The sequence below is a fragment of the Crocodylus porosus genome, unplaced genomic scaffold (assembly GCF_001723895.1).
Source record: "Crocodylus porosus isolate Cpor-Errol unplaced genomic scaffold, CroPor_comp1, whole genome shotgun sequence".
In the NCBI taxonomy this organism is placed as follows: Eukaryota; Metazoa; Chordata; order Crocodylia; family Crocodylidae; genus Crocodylus; species Crocodylus porosus.
The window spans coordinates 1,327,633-1,345,140 of record NW_017728919.1 but is presented as its reverse complement, the minus strand read 5'-3'; the positions used below and the strand labels follow the sequence as shown (position 1 = coordinate 1,345,140).

Sequence of the window (17,508 nt, the reverse complement as noted above, 5' to 3'; positions counted from 1 at the left end):
AATGGATTCCTGGATAAAGACAGTCATAGTGAGAAAGCTGAATGAGCTCCAGTAATGAAGCACCAGTTACTCACCTCCAAGAGCTGAATGGAACAAAAGCTGGCTCTTCAACACACCCTGAAAATAGAAGCTAAATGTAATGGTGACATTTTGGTCACGTAGCTTAATTGAAAGGGTTGGGGGGGAAGGAGGGGAAAAAAAGGCACAGCAGAGATACAGTGCTAAGTTCACCACTGATTTCCCCACCCTCCAAAAATCTCACTGCTCCAGTGACCGGGTATGTCCCCTACTTGGCACCAAATTCACCACCGACTCAGACCAGCCTCCCTACAGCGACACTCAGTGATCAGAAGAACAAATACATGACCTCTTATTGCACTTTTCCAATTTCACAATGCTTTGACTCAATCCGGGGTCTGATTAGGACCCATAGATGCACCTTCCGCTTCAATCCATGGGCTGTATAGAATAAGTGACCCTGTGAATCCAGTTTGGGCACAGCAGGTGGCCAGGAGGGGATGGATGTGTTTCTATCATTTGACCAGATGTTCTTGGAGAAGCAGACAGCCAAATGAGTGCTAGCAGCTTAAACCCATTCATCAGTCAGAAGAAGTCAATCCCTTGAAAGCAACCTCAGGCCTTGTTTTAAGGTGCTACTGGATCTAGGACCCAAGATAAGTAGCAGAACAGAGAATCAGTTGTGTTTGCCCATTCATACCACTAAGCACAAGCTTGTGCTCCGATTGCAGTTTTCAAGGGCACACTGCCCTCGTGCGGCAATCTGAATATCTGTAGCCACAACCCACTGCCAGCGACACGGAAGTGCCTGAGGGACCAACGCACTGTGGCATCTCTCTCTCAAAAATAGTTCCCACCTGAGCGACTGAGTCAGAGCAAGCAAGTAATTGTTTCCAAGAGCTTCACTGCAAAAGCTTAAAGTACTGCTTCTTAGCTCTCTGGTTTCCAGTTTCAGGAGATTAGTGTGAAAGAAGGACACCACGAGGATGGGTCTCTCTAATGAAAGAAGCAGACCTGGGAGAGTCGCTTTCCAGGTAGGTGAGATTTACCTAGTCATCTTGACAGTATTTTAAGCTACTTTAATGGGACCTACAATTCAAGGACAGAAGGCTAAGTAGTTATCATAGGGCCAAGTCACAGCTCTGGAGTAATCTATAAAACAACGGCAGGGTGCAGATACCGAGGTGGGCTCATGTTTAAGACTGGACAAAAGGACTTCCAGAAAGACCAAAACATAAGTCTTAAAGGAACAGATTAGACATTTGTGTGGGAAGATGGATAGAAAGCGGCACAAAAAAACATGATGAGGGATGCATGAAAGGACATGTGAACATTGAGGCAAAAGAGGATGTAGGATGATACAAACCCTGGTATCCTTTATAGAACGAACGGGATGAAACTAAAATGGAAAATACAGGCCAACTAGAAGTTATTCTGCAAGCAAGATCCAGAGGTGCAGAGCTTCAGAAACTAGCATAGGTCCCTGGAAATGCTCCTTAGATGTCCTGCTCCATCACAGACTCCAACCCCCGTACTCACTATCCCCATATTATTATATATATGAGGAGAGTAGTATTTTCTCCTAGCACACAGTGGAGATGCACAGTAAAGATCATAACGTGCTCAAAGACTGTGCTAAGGGGGAAAAGGAGGGAAGGAGAGAGAGAGAAAGCATTTTTTATACTGTTTAACATTATGAGCATGACTGAGATCTGTGTCTGTCAACAAGCTCCAGGCACTAGTCCTACAGGCAACAGAGAAACTCTGAATCGACAGATCTTAGCTGAATCTCAGATTAGTGTTCAAACAATTCTCTGTGTAGCAGCTGGGGAAACCAGGCTGCTGCTTGGCGCACTCTTAAGAAGCTAAGATCGACCACAGTTATGCCCTTACACTGAAATCTAGATCCTTTCAGCCATCCTTTAACAAGGAGATACTTGAAGTGTGGTCACAATTAGTTAATGTATTCTACATAAAAAGTATCAGCCAAAGAACAGCAGTCAGGAAATAGTGGGACAAGCATTTAGGGACAGAGCCCGAGCACAAAACATTGAGCTTTACAAGGTAATTGCCGGACGCACAGGAGAGGCAGTGAAAGCACCCCTGCACAGAGTCCGGAAAGTTGGTGTTAAGACCAGATGCTCCCTGCTGTCACATAAATCTATGGTGTATGCAGCTGGGTGTTGCGACCATGGCAAGTCTTCGCTGCACCAGGAAAAACAGCACAGCTACACATTAGGCCACAGGATGAGGCCACGCAGACAGTCTCATCAGGATAGAGCTGTGACCTTCCCCTCCCTGCCGGCATCACTGCTCTTTCCACCCACGCCCACAGCTTTCCAAGAGGACAGAGCACAGCACAGATCACCCTCTGCCAATTCAGACTGCAAGCTCAAGGACAGCCAGCAAGCGATGGGAACAGCCTCAGGCTTTTGGTAAATTATCTGACTGGATTCTCATCCTGCTGCTGCCGTGCTCTGCAAGCCACTGAGCACATGGAGGAGCTAAAACAGAGGCACAGGTTAAACCTAAAGGTAAAAGGCAGGTGGGTGCTTAGGGTGTTTTGTCACATACTGGTACATAAAACATACCTGTTCAGAGGTCAAAGCAACGGTTTTCCACACCGAGGCAGCTGCTTTCAGTGGCTTGAAAGATGACACTTCCTAGGAGAGAGGACAGAAGAGAATTTGCAGTGATCAGTATGTAACAGCCTATGCCGTATTCCTGCAATCGGGCTGAAGAACCCAACCAGATACTGCATTTCATGCTCAGCTGGTACCTACCAAATGAAGGGCACAGTCACACCAGCCACATGCATGAGACAGCTTCTGGGCACTGACAGAACAGAGGTTGCTTGGAAAGGGCAATAATGACCCTTACTGAAAATTAAATTAGGCTTAAATACTTGCTAGGAACAAACAGGTGTTGACCCGGTGCCCGGCCCGTTCAGGCTACACGTTAACCTGCCATAGGAGTGCATGGGTTGGGGTGGCCCCAAATATACTCAGCCATGGTTTTCCACCCCATTTTTGTCCCCTACCCTTACCCTAGCTGGCTCATCCAACAAAAGGAGAGGCAGGAGGCTTAACCCTGCATAAAGTGACCCTTGCCTCAGTTTAATCCTACAAAAAAAACAAAACCAAAACCAAAAACAAACAGGTCTCTGAACTCCAAATGCCTCCCCTGCTGCCCCGCACACCTTCACCAGAGCCCTGCCTGCCTAGGGGAGCCCAGGGACTCGGCCTTCCACCCCCCCGGCACCTACTGCCACTCTCACCCACACCCACTGCCATTTACAGCCCATGGTCTGCCAGCCCCGGGGCCTCCGAGGGCCGAATCCTGACAAAGTAACGGTCCCCAGTAGTTTGGGTCAGGCTGGGCAAGCAGCCACCAGCCCCCGCTGCTCTGGAAGCTCTGTGGGTCCTGATCCTGACTGCCATGGATGCAAAGCTGGAGCTGAGCCTCTGTCCTTCTCAGTCACGCCGGCAGATGGCTCCCTCCCCACAAGAAACCCCAGCAAAAAACCCCAAATAGTTTTCTAAAATCCACTGTCAGGAAAGTAAGGAATGAGCAAATCCTCTGAGTACTTAATCAGTCATCCACTGTGGCATCACAGATGACTTCCCTTTTGCTGACAAGGGCAATACGAATACCAAGGACTTGGGCATGCACACGCATTTTGCTTTTCCAAACACGAAGGACAGAGCTCGCAGAGAGATCAGCCAGAATAACAAAGGCTTGCCATGGAGACCTGGTCTTAGAAAAGAAGGAAGACTTAGCCACAGGCCAGCCCTTCCACAGATAGCATTGCACTTGCTTCTCCAGCACAATGCTCGTGCCAAAGACACACTTCTTTCAAGCCTAATGATTTAGAAAGAAAAAAAAAAAAAATCCACCTGACCTTTTATACTTTACCTCCCCCCCACCTTTTCCTCCCTTCCTTTTCTGCTATTTGTCTTCATAATTTCCAGGTATTTCCTTTTTCACACACAGCCTCTTTTCTACCTTGAATCACTATTACTGTAGAGTCTCCTTGACCCATCTTTAGTTTCCCCCCCACCCTTACCTGCCTTACCTTTTGCCTTCCTAATTTCTACCTATTTCCATTCTCACTGACATCCTGCCACACTTTTAGCTTCTCTCATTCCTTGGAGATCTCAGACCAGCAGAGTCTCCCGATGCCTGAAGAAGGGTGTTTGCGCCCAAAAGCTTGCAAACAACTTGTTTCTAACTATTGAGTTGGTCTAATAAAAGAGATCACCTCTACACACAGAGCCTGACCAGCCTGGGCCCTTAGACCAACAACCCAGCAATCGCTCACAATGACATATAGGTAAGGAAACCTAATAATGTCATTTTGAGTAAAACACAGTGTACTCCACAAAGAAAAGCAAGTTGCCTAGACATTTCTTTTCCAAAAATCATAGTCCAGTTGGACAAGACTGCATCCAGCCAAGCCAGCCCGTCAAGACTTCCAAGCCCCCAAATGATGCACTCTGTATGCAAATGGATTGGTTTAATATTTTAGAAGTGTACAGCTCAATACCCGCTTCTCTGGGGGGAAAGAAAAAGCAACGGAGAACAGGGATTTACTAGTGGAGTCTTGCTCCTCTGCTCAGGGATCTCTGCAGCATCTGATTCAAACATGCCTGACCACAGCTTTGGCATTAGCTCCAACATGGCAAAGATTTACACTGCGTGATGTCCATAGTTTTGTGTGCTGAAATGCTCAATCCAGGATAGCAGGGAAACACCAAAGTCTTATATTTTCAAGGGCTGGTTGGCCAACATGGTTCCTCAGAGGCTGGGAGCCTCGATTGCCATCTGATCTCTTTTCGGTATTGGGAGAAGCAGCAAGGCGCAAACCCAAATCTTTAGGGAAGGAAAGGATGTAACAGATTAGTCTCGTCTCCCCGCCCATCACCTCTCTCTCTTCCGCTGGAAGAGCTCTCAGTCTTAAAATGAGATCTCCAAGACTGGAGAGAGGTCAGAGTAGGTATTGGGAACTCAGTCCTCAAACTACATCTTGGCATTGCAGGAAAGATTGTGCCTCAACTGTGCTGCGGTCAGATAGGAACAAGAAAAACAAGGAAGACCTTTGATCATTTCCAAGGAATTAGGTGGGTGGGACTGCTAATGTGAAAGGGCGACTGCATTTCTGCCATCAGTATCGAGACCACTGGGTGATAAATCCTGGTGGCCATTTGAAACCAGTATGCACTAATACTCTCATCCTTCAAAGAAAAGCATAGAAAGACTGAAGGCAGAGAAGTTTCTTTGGGTGAGCCTACTATCTTTTATAAGACCAACTTAGATAGCTGGAAACATTCTTCTTAGCAAACTTTCGGGTTTAAAAGCCCTTCATCAAGCTGAGGAACCATTTGCAGTTGGTGTGCGCTCTCATGGCTACAACTTACACCCCTGATAAGACTGAAGGCCCCTACCTCTCAACACACATCAACTCCAATCAAGGTAAATGAACATGGAGCAAAGCCGCCATTTTATCTGAAAAGTCTCTGCAAGTTTTGCTTTGCTGCCTGTGATCAGAAAAAACAACATTGTCATGCCGAGCCGTGCTACCGGTGGCTTGCTAGGCCTCCGCCTCACCATGCCATTACTTGCAATTCTGCAATCTGTTTTCATGGCAACAGTTCAAAAAAATACAGATGCTGTGAGCTCATGTGACAGCAAGCAACTGTAGGGCTGGCTTCCTACAGGGAGTCATTTGTGTCCTTAATGATTAACAGTAAAGAGAAAGGAGGGAAAAAAAAAAAAGGCTAGTACATGGTCGGTGGGCTGGCTTGACATGCTAAAGCAGCGATGCATTTCGAGTCAAAGGAGTCATTAGGTAGAGTCGCCAGGAAGCCCGGGGTGCTTGCGTATTCCTGTTGCAGCTCCACCGTGTTTCCACCGCAGCGGAGATGGGATCTCGGGAAACAAAAGAAGCAGTCGCCCTTGATCTGGATCGAGGGAGTGCTGCCTTTGCTGGAAGGCAGCGCACCCGGCAAGAACACTGCTGCCTTCGACATGCCAAAGTTACACGGTCACACGTCATTCAGACGGTCCAAGGGGGAAAACCAGGCAGGTGGAGATCCAAAGCATGCTACAAGTCAGATGGGAAAGGGCTCCATATCGTCCTGATCTCAAGCCCCGACTCTCGGGTCCCGTGGTCTAGACACAGCCCAGGACAAATGCCGCCACCGCGCAGGTCACAAGGGATTTGGGGTGAACCAGGAGCTGCACATGAAAGCAGCCCCCAAGGTCGCAGATCCGCGCTGAAGCTCGCACGTGCAATGCCCTTGAAAACCATAATCCAGGCAGGACCCAGCTTCTGATGGCTGCAAGGAGAAAGCGCAGACCAACACGGGGCTAAATCAACCCATTTTGGTTCGTAGAAGCTGCTGCTGTTTCCTGCCACCACAAATGTGTGGAAAGCCCACGAGGCTCCACTCACCGGGCATGGAGTGGAAACTGCATCAAAAGCACCATATGCTTCACCCTCGTTCGCCTTTTCCACTCAACTGTCTTTCTCGCTTTACCCCCCGAACAAGAGCTGGAGCAGGCTTAACGTGCAGAGAGAAACCAGCCGAGGTAGAGGGACATCAACCCGGGACGAGCGGAAACAAATATCTTTAATAAACTGGAAAAGCCACAGCACGGTAATAACCCTGCCTGGGTTTGCTTCAACACGAAACAACGTGGAAGCAGCCTCGTTCTGGCCATTAGACAATAATGGAAGAACCTCGTTGCCCAAGGCCCTCTGCTCGCCTATAAATGCATTATTGTTATTTGCTGGAACTCGCCTCTGCCAGACAGAACATCTCCCTCTGGCCATATAGACCTTGCTTTATTTTCACAACCACGATGACAAAAGCCTATGCAATAAGGCGTACCACAGCACTCGCCCGTCCCAGCAGATGCACAATGCAACAGCAGTGGCAGCTACAGAGCCCTTGGCTCTGGCACCCCGGTTCCTTCACCCTGCGTTAGTCAAAGATAAGAGTCATTTGGATTACAGCATGTAGCGCCAAACAATAAAACCCTCTTCAGAAATATCTGATTTTGCAATGCAGTTTACTATAGCTGCTTAACTGCCAAGACTTGGATTTGGAGTAACAATACTTGGAGAAAACATAAAAACTGCGCTGTGCTCAAGAGCTTTGTCAGAAAAAAATGTGCTAACAGCCCGTTCTGAAGATGTAAAATGCCTATTTGTAGACTAAAACTTTGGCCCTTCTATAGCGTCTTTCATCCCCTTTAAGTAATAGTCCTTTAAGTAAGAGCAGATTATTCCCATTGGCCCTGAATTTCCGAAGTCTCAGCTGCCCCATGACTGAATCCAGTCGGAGTGATCGTGTGCTTTGGATCAATGAATGGCGAGTGGATCTCAGGCCCCGCCGCCCCCAGGAACTCGAAACAGGGATTGCAGTATAAAGGCCAGCTCTTGAGATCAGCTGCCCTCGTGACAGAAGGCTACAGAAATCCTTTCACGATCAGCTGAGCCTTGTAGGGCAAGAGCAGACGTCAGCACCCTTCTCCTCCCTCCGCAGATGTGACATCAGGTCTCTGGGGGACAGCGCGAACACGCGGGAGCCTGTTCTCTCCACCAGCCCCAACGAGCGGATTAAGGGAGGCGGAGAAGGAGTCAGTACATTGGCAAGCAGCGTGAGCCGATGGTGATGCAAGTTAAAACCCAGCATGGAAGCCAGCAGAGCGACAGACATCCCTGGAAGCATCAAATATTCAAACAAGACCTTTTCCTGAAACATGGCGGGGGGGAAATCTGCACACCCTTCACCCATAAGTGGAAGTTTCTGCCCTCCCTACCCAAATGCGACCTTCAGCAACCTCAGCGATGGTCTCCAGCAGATACGCCCGGGACATAAAAAGCAATCAAGACTCGTGGTAGAGGGGATCTCTTTTATTAAACCAACTAGATTTTTGCAAAAAAGAAAAATTCTTTAATGGCACCTTAAACTCTCTTATGAAACATGCACTTTCACTTCTACTCAGGAAAACCTTTACAATCTTTTCTCCTGTGCCTGAGGAAGGGAGTGCGCACCTGAAAGCTCACCATTAGAAGATGGGTTTTTTTTGCAAAATTCTAGTTGGTCTAATAAAAGAGATAGATCCCCTCTAGCCTGAGTCCCAGTTGAGTCCTCTAGACCAATACAGCTACAACATGCCAGGTACTTAAGGCTCACAATCCCCCCACCACACACAATTAGCACCACGCACCCCCTCCCCGAGCCAGTCCGGTGGGTTGTTCAGGGGCTCTCTCGTCACTCCTGCCGGCTCGTGCAGTAGCAGATCTGGCTCAGTCCTGCGCTCCGTTTGGGTGTTACACGTGCTAAAGGAACTGGAAGTGGCTCGCATCTTCTCTCCGATTCCACATAAGTAGATCCTCAAGGACGATGATGATGGCGATCATTTCCAGGCGGCTTGGCCATGTTGGCAGCAATGACTCTTACCTCTTGCTAACAGTAGATCACTCTCCCCAAGTACCCCTTTTCTGGGCCACCACGCTCATTGCAGACGGTTAGTGTACAACACAGGACAGAAACGAGCCGCCACGTGACGGCGGCTTTTCCAGTTCATAAATGGCCATCCCTACATTACTGCTGTACCTGACGGCAAGAACCAAAACAGCACGGGAGGAGAGAGGATATTTGGTTCTTGGAATATTGCTCAAGTGGCCTTGACAAAGCCATTTCCTCCCCACTCTTGGCATCTCGCTAGAACAGCATGATAATAATCACTAACTGGCAAATAAAGCTGGAATTAAGCTCACAATCCCCATAAAAAAAAAAAAGAGAGGGGAAGCAGCCGCTTTTGGCAGAAGCCTGGAAAAGCTTTCAAATGAGAGAGAAATCCCATCCTTAACGAGATCCGTTTACAACATCAGATTACAGGCAAAGTAAACTCATATTTCTAAAATAGATTAGCAATGATCTTTGCAAATCTAATTTTGCAAACAAGAAAGGTCTTTGCATGAACATCAAGCTTATTTGTCCAATGCTGGTACAAGAGCAAAAGGCAAATTTGCAAACTATTTTCTTCCACTTCCGCGTTAGCTGTTTTTCTGGTGCTCCCGTTAGGAGAGGCCAGTGACAGCGCACGGAAAAATCTTGAAAAGCATACTCGGGAACACATCTGCCTGCATCATTGTACATTATACCACTGCTCCTTACCATACAACTTTGTCAAGATTTGTAACCAAGACGTTTGAGACCGCAGGTAGATTGAAAAGTCTGCACCGTTTTGGAACAAAGTTTGCCTGCCCCGGACAACTGGTACCACAATAAGCCACGACAGAAGGATGCCACGGACCAAGACCTGATGTTGTACGGCAGGAATCAGCAAGAAGCACTGCTGATCTTGATGCCTCGGTGGATTCAAAGGCAGCTGCACATGGATGCTGGACATATCAAATCTCCCATGCCACCAGCTGGAAGAAGCCAGCATGCCTTAACCACAACAGCTCATCCAGCTTCGGGTGGCCCATGGATGGCAGACAGGTGGATAATTAGTCTGCTTGATTACGGAAAGAAGACTGCAGACATGGCGGACCTGGATAAGTAAGGCCCAAAGTTTTTTTTAAAAGTTGCCCAATTAGTAAATGCCTGGCACCAGCACTACGTAAACTCTGATGAAGTGCGATTCGCATGTCGATACCACAGTGCGTAACCCAGAAGGAGGGAAGAGAAACAAAGAAGTACTTCAGGAACTGATGCAGCCATCAAGAGGATTATGAAGGACAATGCGCACGGGTCTCTGTTTTACGAAAGCTTTTAAAACACTCTCTGTGAATGGTTAAAAATTGCTCTTTCTATTCCAGGTCCCCATGCTTATTGAACAGAGCCAGCAAAAAAAAGGGTGGGGGGCAGAGCAGAGAAACTGCAAGGGGTTGCCATTTAGAAGTAGTTCAAAAAAAGATGATAAATGCCAGGCTGATCAGCTTGGACTCTTGTGCTCTTCTTTTCAGAGCATTAAATGAGGTCCGAGGATAGAGTCTAATCCGGGGTGGGCAAGATGTGGCCCAGGGGCTGGATGTGGCCTGCCAGGCCATTCTATCTGGCCTGCAGGACCCCTAAAAAATTTTGGAAATTAATATTTATCTGCCCCTGGCTGCTTATCATGCCCTGCCCAAAATAACTGCCCACCCCGATCTAATCACAAGGTGGGACTTGGCTAGCGGCTCATCCCCTCCCTTATTTTCATCAGATACCACAGGGCAAAACAGATTTCTTGCTAGAAATCTGACTAAGACCTGAACCGCCTGCCCCGGAGAGTCTGCATTTCCTGTGTCTGGTATACCAATAGCTTGCACTTCAGCCCTTCGCCCGTCCTATCCGCAGACAACGGTGCCAAGGATGACTCTGTGAAATGTCGTTAACAGCAAAATAAAGTTACCTAATATAGGAAAGTCCCACAAGAAGCGAGGAATGCAAGAGTCTTTTGCTTCTGAGACAGTTCATAGCTTTTTGGGTGGGTGGGTGGGGGATTTTTAGTACTCCAGCAGCTAAAACTCCCGGCAAGATACTTGGAGGTTCAAGTTCTTTCTAAACCAGCACCAGGATATGAAAGGTTAAGTTCAGAAAGGCGCTGAACTTTAATACTCCTGTCTTCCTTGGCCGCACCCTCGGCTCACGCTGTTGTGAGACTGTCAACAAGTTTCCTATGGTCGGGGCGGTTTGCTGAGTTAAGATTCAACACGGTTTCCTGTTCCCCCCCCACCCCTCCCCTCCCACCGCCGCAGCCCCAACCCCAGCCCTCTCCAGCAGCTCCCTTCCTGGTGGCAGAAACAATTCGGCCCTTTTCAGTGCCAGCTCAACTTCCCTCTGAAAACAGAAGCACTTTTTTTCCTTTTAAATAGGAACCACAATGGTCAATGCAAGGAGTGGCTTTGGCAGCCGACAGCTCCCATTTCACCTGCAAAGTAACAGCCTGCACAGTACTAGCCAAGCAACCTTTCCCAGCTGTTATTTCCTGCAGGGAGTAGGAAGCGGTTCCTCTCAAGCTACAGCTAAACCACAGCAAACTCTTTCTTTTTTTCCCCCTTTTTTTTTTAAGCTTTAAATGACGGGGGAGTCATTCAGGTCATATGTTACAACTTGGAGCGAGTCTCTGTTCTCCTATCAGTTGATCAGCTTTTCCCATCTGCCAGTGAACTGGGCTCCAAGGCAGCTCCATGCTCACCTGCGCCAGGTGCTGCTGATCCGGACTTGGCCTCTCCAAGACAGCTCCACTAGGCAAGCTTAAGGTGCACATCCCTACCCTGTTCCTCTGGCCACGGGAGAGCAACGCAGCTCCCTGTGTCCCGGCAGGGCCAGACAGAGCCACAGCTACTGAACAAAGGCAGATTCTTTATGGTATTGCTTCAGCTCTCAAGGGACTGTCCCCTCCATTGCACAGGCAACGAACAATGCCTGGATAAATTATATTCCGATTGTGTATTCACCTGCTGCAGCTTGCATATTTTATGCCAATACGAAGCAGCAAGTCATTCCTTGTCCTCCATGAACTGCAAACTGCGTGTGCCCCACAGGGCTGTGCAAAAAGAAATTACTTCTGCAACCCCACAGGCTACTCTTCCCAAGTAGGTGCGCCCCATGACTAACATTTGGCAAACCACCAGCTTCATCGCCATTAGCATGCTGCCGGCACGGAGCTGCTGCTGCGTTTGTAAGAGGACTTGCTCTGCCCACACTAGCAAGCACGGGGCCTTCTTGGCCCCACGGCGCAGTCCCCGTGGCTCGTCACCCTCCACGCGTCCCCATCGTGCGGCTGCCCACTCCGGGAGAGAGGCAATTATGAAGGACACCTGTTAACGGACCAATCTGCAAGGAACTCTCTCATCCTTAATCAGCTCCTACATGTGCTATATTTAGGAAGACGCTGTGCATCTACTTCAAATTGAATTGGTGCAGCACCTCCGGAGCGCATATCGACAGGGAAATATGAGAGTCGGCTGCTTTTTTCCAGAAGGACGTCAGGAAATCAATCTCTTTGCAGGAGAAAACGGGTGCCCTATGGATTGAGACGCTCAACTACAGTCACGATGAGTTAGTCAAACCAGATTAAACACGCGCGCACCCCCCAACCAACCCAGCTAGAATCACGCCCAATTAACTCAAACCAATTAAACACACGTACCCCCACCTCATACCCGTTTCTCCTACAATCCCAGCCATGGACACACTTTCTAGAGGTTGTTTTAAAACAATCGGCATTGCAGCAGCAGGAACGCACAAAGGTCCATCTTCGCACAAAAGGAGCAAGGAACGCGGAGTCCAATGTGAGTGGCAATCTTCTTGGAGATGAACATGGCAAGCCCTGCCAGCTGACCTCAATCTACTTGGATCATCCGTTTGAGAGAAACTGCGGGCGGAATAGCTATACTTTTAAACACTGTGATCAAAACAACCCGACGTACGCTCAACGTGCTATACTATCATATCCCACCCCCCCAGCACACATTCCCTCCGCCCAGGGGAACATGCGGCGGAAGAGTCCAAAATGCAGGGTGCTAAAAGCTGACCTGGAGAAAGGAGGATGGAATAAAGAAGATGAATTCTGCCTAAATCCAAAAGAAATTAGCCATCCCTAGTGACAAGGGAACAAAAAGTCCAGCTGCTTAGCCCTTAAGGGAAGCTCTTGCAAAGACGAGTAGTATCTCATTTCAAATTTTCTAGAAAAAAGGGTGTCTTATGGGGAAAAAGTTCCACAAAGTGCAAAAGGAAGGAAGCAACATAAATTAAAATTCAACCCCCCACCCAAAAAAACCCCCCAAAACCCATCTACCTCGGCTGTGGGGACAAGGGGAACCCCATGTGCAATGCATCTGGAAGAATCCAAGCAGATGAAAGCAGGCCCAGAATGAAAACCCATTTTGTGACAAGAGCAATTAGCAACACATTCGTCCAGTCGAGGCGATCAAGAAATTATTCAAATAAAACAGCCACGCTTCAAAGTTACTCTGGTCTTCTTTCCCAAAGAAAAGCTACACCAGGAAATGAACACCCCCCCCCGAACGTACTCACCTGCGTATGACAAAGGAACAGATCGCCACAACGGTGGCACGCGCATCTGAAGCCCCCCGAGCCCTTCCTCGCAAAGGCTTTGCAGCAGAGACAAAAGGCTGGGTCCGCCAATCCTCGAATGTCTCCATCCAGTAGACAGGAGGGAGGACGATCCCTGAATATGCAACTATTGTGCACACAGAGCGCAGACCCCAGCGTATCTGCGGCAGTCCTGGGTGGACAAGCAGGTTTTGTTCCATTTGAATCAAGGCAGCTCCCATCTGCCCTTTAGGGCCCAAGATGAAAAGCAAAACGGTGTGCCCTTAGACCCCTGCCCAACGCTGCTCTCATTTGCGAGGAGCTGCCTCGCCCCGTCCACCTTTGTTACAAAGGAACGAGCACGTCCGCCAGCAAAACCTGCCAGCTTTGCAACGACGAGACCTGCAGAAACTTCTTTCTTGCTAGATGCGCACCACTGCCATGCACGCGCGGGTTTAAAATACCGGGTCCTTGCTGCAAACAATTGTCTCTGCATGCCGCAGTTTCGGCATCCTGCATCCGTGTTCTCTTATGGACGAGTAAAGCACAGCCCTGCTCCAAAGCCAGTTGTGCCTTGGATATTCATACAGAGCCATGATCCGAGCACAGCCAGTGCTGCAAAGCGGGCTCTCCGAGCCTGCCACTTGTGCCACTGCCTACGGACAAAGAGCGCAACAAAGCCTGCTTGTAGGGATGCACCAGAAACTGCGCTGCCCTCCAAAGCAAAGGGGAAGGGCAAATAAATGGGGAGAAATAAAAGTGTTTCATAGAAAGTGAGGGTTGGAAGGGAGCTAAGGAGGTCACAATTGGTCCAATCTGACCATCCCCAACTACATCATCCCAGCCAAGGCTGTCAAGGTGGCACCTCCAAAGATGGAGAGTCCACCACCTCTCTAGATAACTCGTCCCAGTGCTTCACCACCCTCCTCGCAAGAAAGTTTTTCCTAATATTCAACCTCAACCTCCTTTCATACTGCCCTGTTTTGCTGAGAGCATCGTGACTTTGCCAGACCGACAGGTTTGGGAGGTTAAAGCAATGCAGAGAGACACCTGTCCTGGCAAAATGAACAGCTGTGGAAACGGCTCATGAAATATTAAACAACAGAACAGACTGGCAAGCTGGAAGCATGTGGAAAGAAGGAGAAGTGATTGGATGCATCCCTTTCTTTCCAGGCTGCGCTCTGCGTTTTGATGGTGACCCCAAGGGGAAACAGCATGCTCAGAGCTAGGCACCACCCATCTCTTTTCCAGTATAAAAAACATCAAATAAAGAAACAGTCTCGAGTTTTTAAACACCTCTGAAGGGGAGGAATCAAATTAAGTTGCTACACACACATTTAAATTGAAGTCATTATACACACATTCCAGAAAAAGAGCTTTGAACTCCTTGTGATCCTGCATTAAAAACACATTTGAAACCCCAAAACTACAGGTCCATATCACAGGCACCGACTGGCTGCCGCGGGTCAAAGATGAAACGGCAGGATTTTGCACTTCCCGGTCCCACATTCACGGTACACAAGACGCGTTGATTAAAACAGGAGGGCAGATGACCAGGCTGCATGTTTTCAAAACCGCCTGCTCCTTTCAGCCCCATTCCCACTAGTTCGGGTCATCCCAAATAACCAGGAATTTGGAGCAATTTACGGCAACCAAAACCAAACTGCGTGGACCTCCTGGACCACACAGGTGAGACCTGCGTTTAATCTAGCAACACACTTTCATTTCCAGTCTGATGCTATCTTCCTTCCAAATCTGGGTCCCAAAGAGCTCGCTGTTCTTGCCTAGGTTCAGCACCTGCTCCTGCCCCGTCCCCCCGCTGCCTTCTACCACTGCAAAACCCCCCACCAAGATAACCAATCAGGACTCACGGTAGAGGGGAACTCTTTTATTAGACCAACTGGATTTTTGCAAACCAAAACAAAACAAATCTTTAATTGCAAGCTTTCGGGCACAAACACCCTTCTTCAGGCAGAGGAGAAAAGATATCACCTCTACCAAGAGTCCTGATTGCTTTTGCCTCTAGACCAATATGGCTCCAACCTGGATATCACCAAGATAACGGCACACGCTGAACCCTCGTCTCCGCACCTCCACTCGACCTGGCCTTACCTCTCCACAAGCAGAAAACGCGGCTATTGCCAAAAGAGCTGCTCCGTTTCATTTAGTGATCCTAACAGGTCTAGCTGGTTTTTAAACCTTACCTGTCGAAAAGACGCCCCCTTTCATCAGAAGACACCGGCTTTCAAGTGCGGAAACAATAGGAAGCCTATGGGTGAAGATTACTGGCAGAACTCCATATCCGATCCAATGATGGGAATGACGACAGTGTTTAATCTGGATTAGCTGACAATTAAATCTGTCTGATTCTATTAGCCGAACACAAAGTGCTCTGCAGAATGCCACCACGGGGGCACAGAAGACTCATAGGTTACAGGAAAAATGGTTTGCCAACATTTTGTTCTGGATGCACTGTCGTGATAAAGCTGGTGGAAAGGAGCCGCAAGCCCCCTTGCAAAATGACCCTCCCTCCCCTTGGTCAGCCGCTTCTCCGGGACAGACTTTCCCCATTGACGCATCCTTAAAACATCCCGGCAAAGCAAGTGGCTGATACCAAAAGGCGAGGAGAGGTCCCACGTTTAAGATTCACCTTATAAACACAACGCTACAACTCATGGTGAAGCTATCGTCTTTGCTAACCTGTGCCAAGGGGTATTCTAAAACCTATACTCCTACAGCTTTGTCATGCGGAGAGCGATATAGTAACCATCAAGTTAACACTTGTGTTTGGTCAAGGAGTTGTACCGCCACAGAGATTGCCTCTCTCCTCTTTGGTAACCCACAAAGTGAAAACGCCCTTCCACGGCCACCGAAAGACAAATTCCCCTAGAACCAGCATGCTGCAGGATTCGACCCGGCAGCCACCCCAGCTGGCAGAGCAACTCCCCCTTGCAATGGCTGAGTGACACGTGCCGAGGGGCATTTGCCTTGTTTTAGAGGGAGAGCGCCGGATAACAAGGACATGTTGAGAAAGGATTAATGCACGGGGGGGGATGGGGGGGAAGCAACCAACTCAAACCAGGCAAGGACGAGCTCCGAGAGCAGATCGACAAAAAGCCAGAATGGACAAAAAGCCCTGCAGGGCTTTTTATATTTGAAATAAACCTCCCAACAACTCGTCTATATATTTAAAAATAGATTTTAAGCCCTCTGAACGGGGTAAGTTAAAATAGCTTTTGAAGAACATGAGCTGGACGTCAATTCTGCACGCCGATTATTCCCTCTAGACTAATGGAAAGGAGAGGGCTATAAAAGAGGCTTGGCAACCACCTGACCAGGACGGGAAAAGGTATTGAAGTATGACGAATAACAGCACGCAGCCCGCCGGGCACTCGCAGTTGCGGCTCCAGGACAGAAGCTGGAGGAAGTGCTGCCTGCACCCGGCCGGCCCCCGATTCACTGACTGACACAACCCAGCCCTTTCAGCATGGAGATTTTGGAAAAGTCCATCCTTAACTTTTCCCACCCCTAAAGAGGCATGAAAATAAAGCGGTTCAAGCACAACCCAAGACCTCTCCCATTTCACAGCCTCTTCCAGTTTTCACCCGCAAGTCATCCGGAAGTCTTCAAAGGCTGGAAAAGCTGCAGTTTTTGCAAACCAGGCTCTTTTGAGTTCAGCCTCCAGCATGTCTCTGTTGGAAGGGGCGTACAAGGCAGCGGTCTCCTTAACTAAGTTTCCTGGTTTGTGGCTCAACACTTAACAGTTGGCCTGAATTTCCCTTTTTTTTTCTTCTTCTTTTTTTAAATACAAACAGCAATTTGTAAAGGTTTTTCCTACAAAGAATTCAAACGAGCTTGGACCAAAGACAGCAGCAAGCTATTGGAGCCATTTCAAATCTCAAGCATATTTAAGATTAGCTGAATGCACGGAGCCTGATCCAGATAAAGAAGATCTGGCTTGGACTCCACCTCAAAAAAAACCCACCAGGCACTTGCCACACTCAGGGCTAAAAACCTGCTCCCGCTGTGCACAGACAAGGCCTCTGCAGGGAACAAGACCACTAGGCATTTATAGCGTCTTTATATTAACGAAAAACGAACATTGCTATTTGACTCGGCACCTTTTCCAGACCATGACTCTTATCTAGAGTCACACAGTTTCTTTGGGGGATGACCACTTCAGAGCTGCGCAATGCGAGCAGGATGTAATGCCCAACGCTCGCTGGGCCTCCCAAGACATGCAAATTTCCAAGCTCAACTCTTCTACGTGACTTCTGCTTTCAGAAAGAGCTTTGAAAAGAAACGTGGACCGTTCTGCATGGTCTACTCCCTTCGTGCCACCCGGAAGTGGCAGGGAGGGGCCAGGAAGGTGAAATGCTCATGGGACGGCGATGAGCTTGGGGGCTGGCGGGCAGGAGTTCAAAACAGC

The 17,508-nt window shown here is 48.5% G+C and overlaps 1 protein-coding gene across 2 annotated transcripts in view; it reads right to left on the bottom strand.

Moving 5' to 3' along the window:
• Positions 1-2,681, bottom strand: part of GNG7 (G protein subunit gamma 7) — a 77,749-nt gene extending 75,068 nt beyond the window's left edge. For both annotated transcript variants that reach the window (XM_019538305.1, XM_019538306.1), the window contains exon 1: positions 2,610-2,681. The gene's annotated coding sequence lies outside the window, so the exon portion shown is untranslated. The remainder of the gene's footprint in view (positions 1-2,609) is intronic.
• Between the last annotated feature and the right edge of the window lie 14,827 nt (positions 2,682-17,508).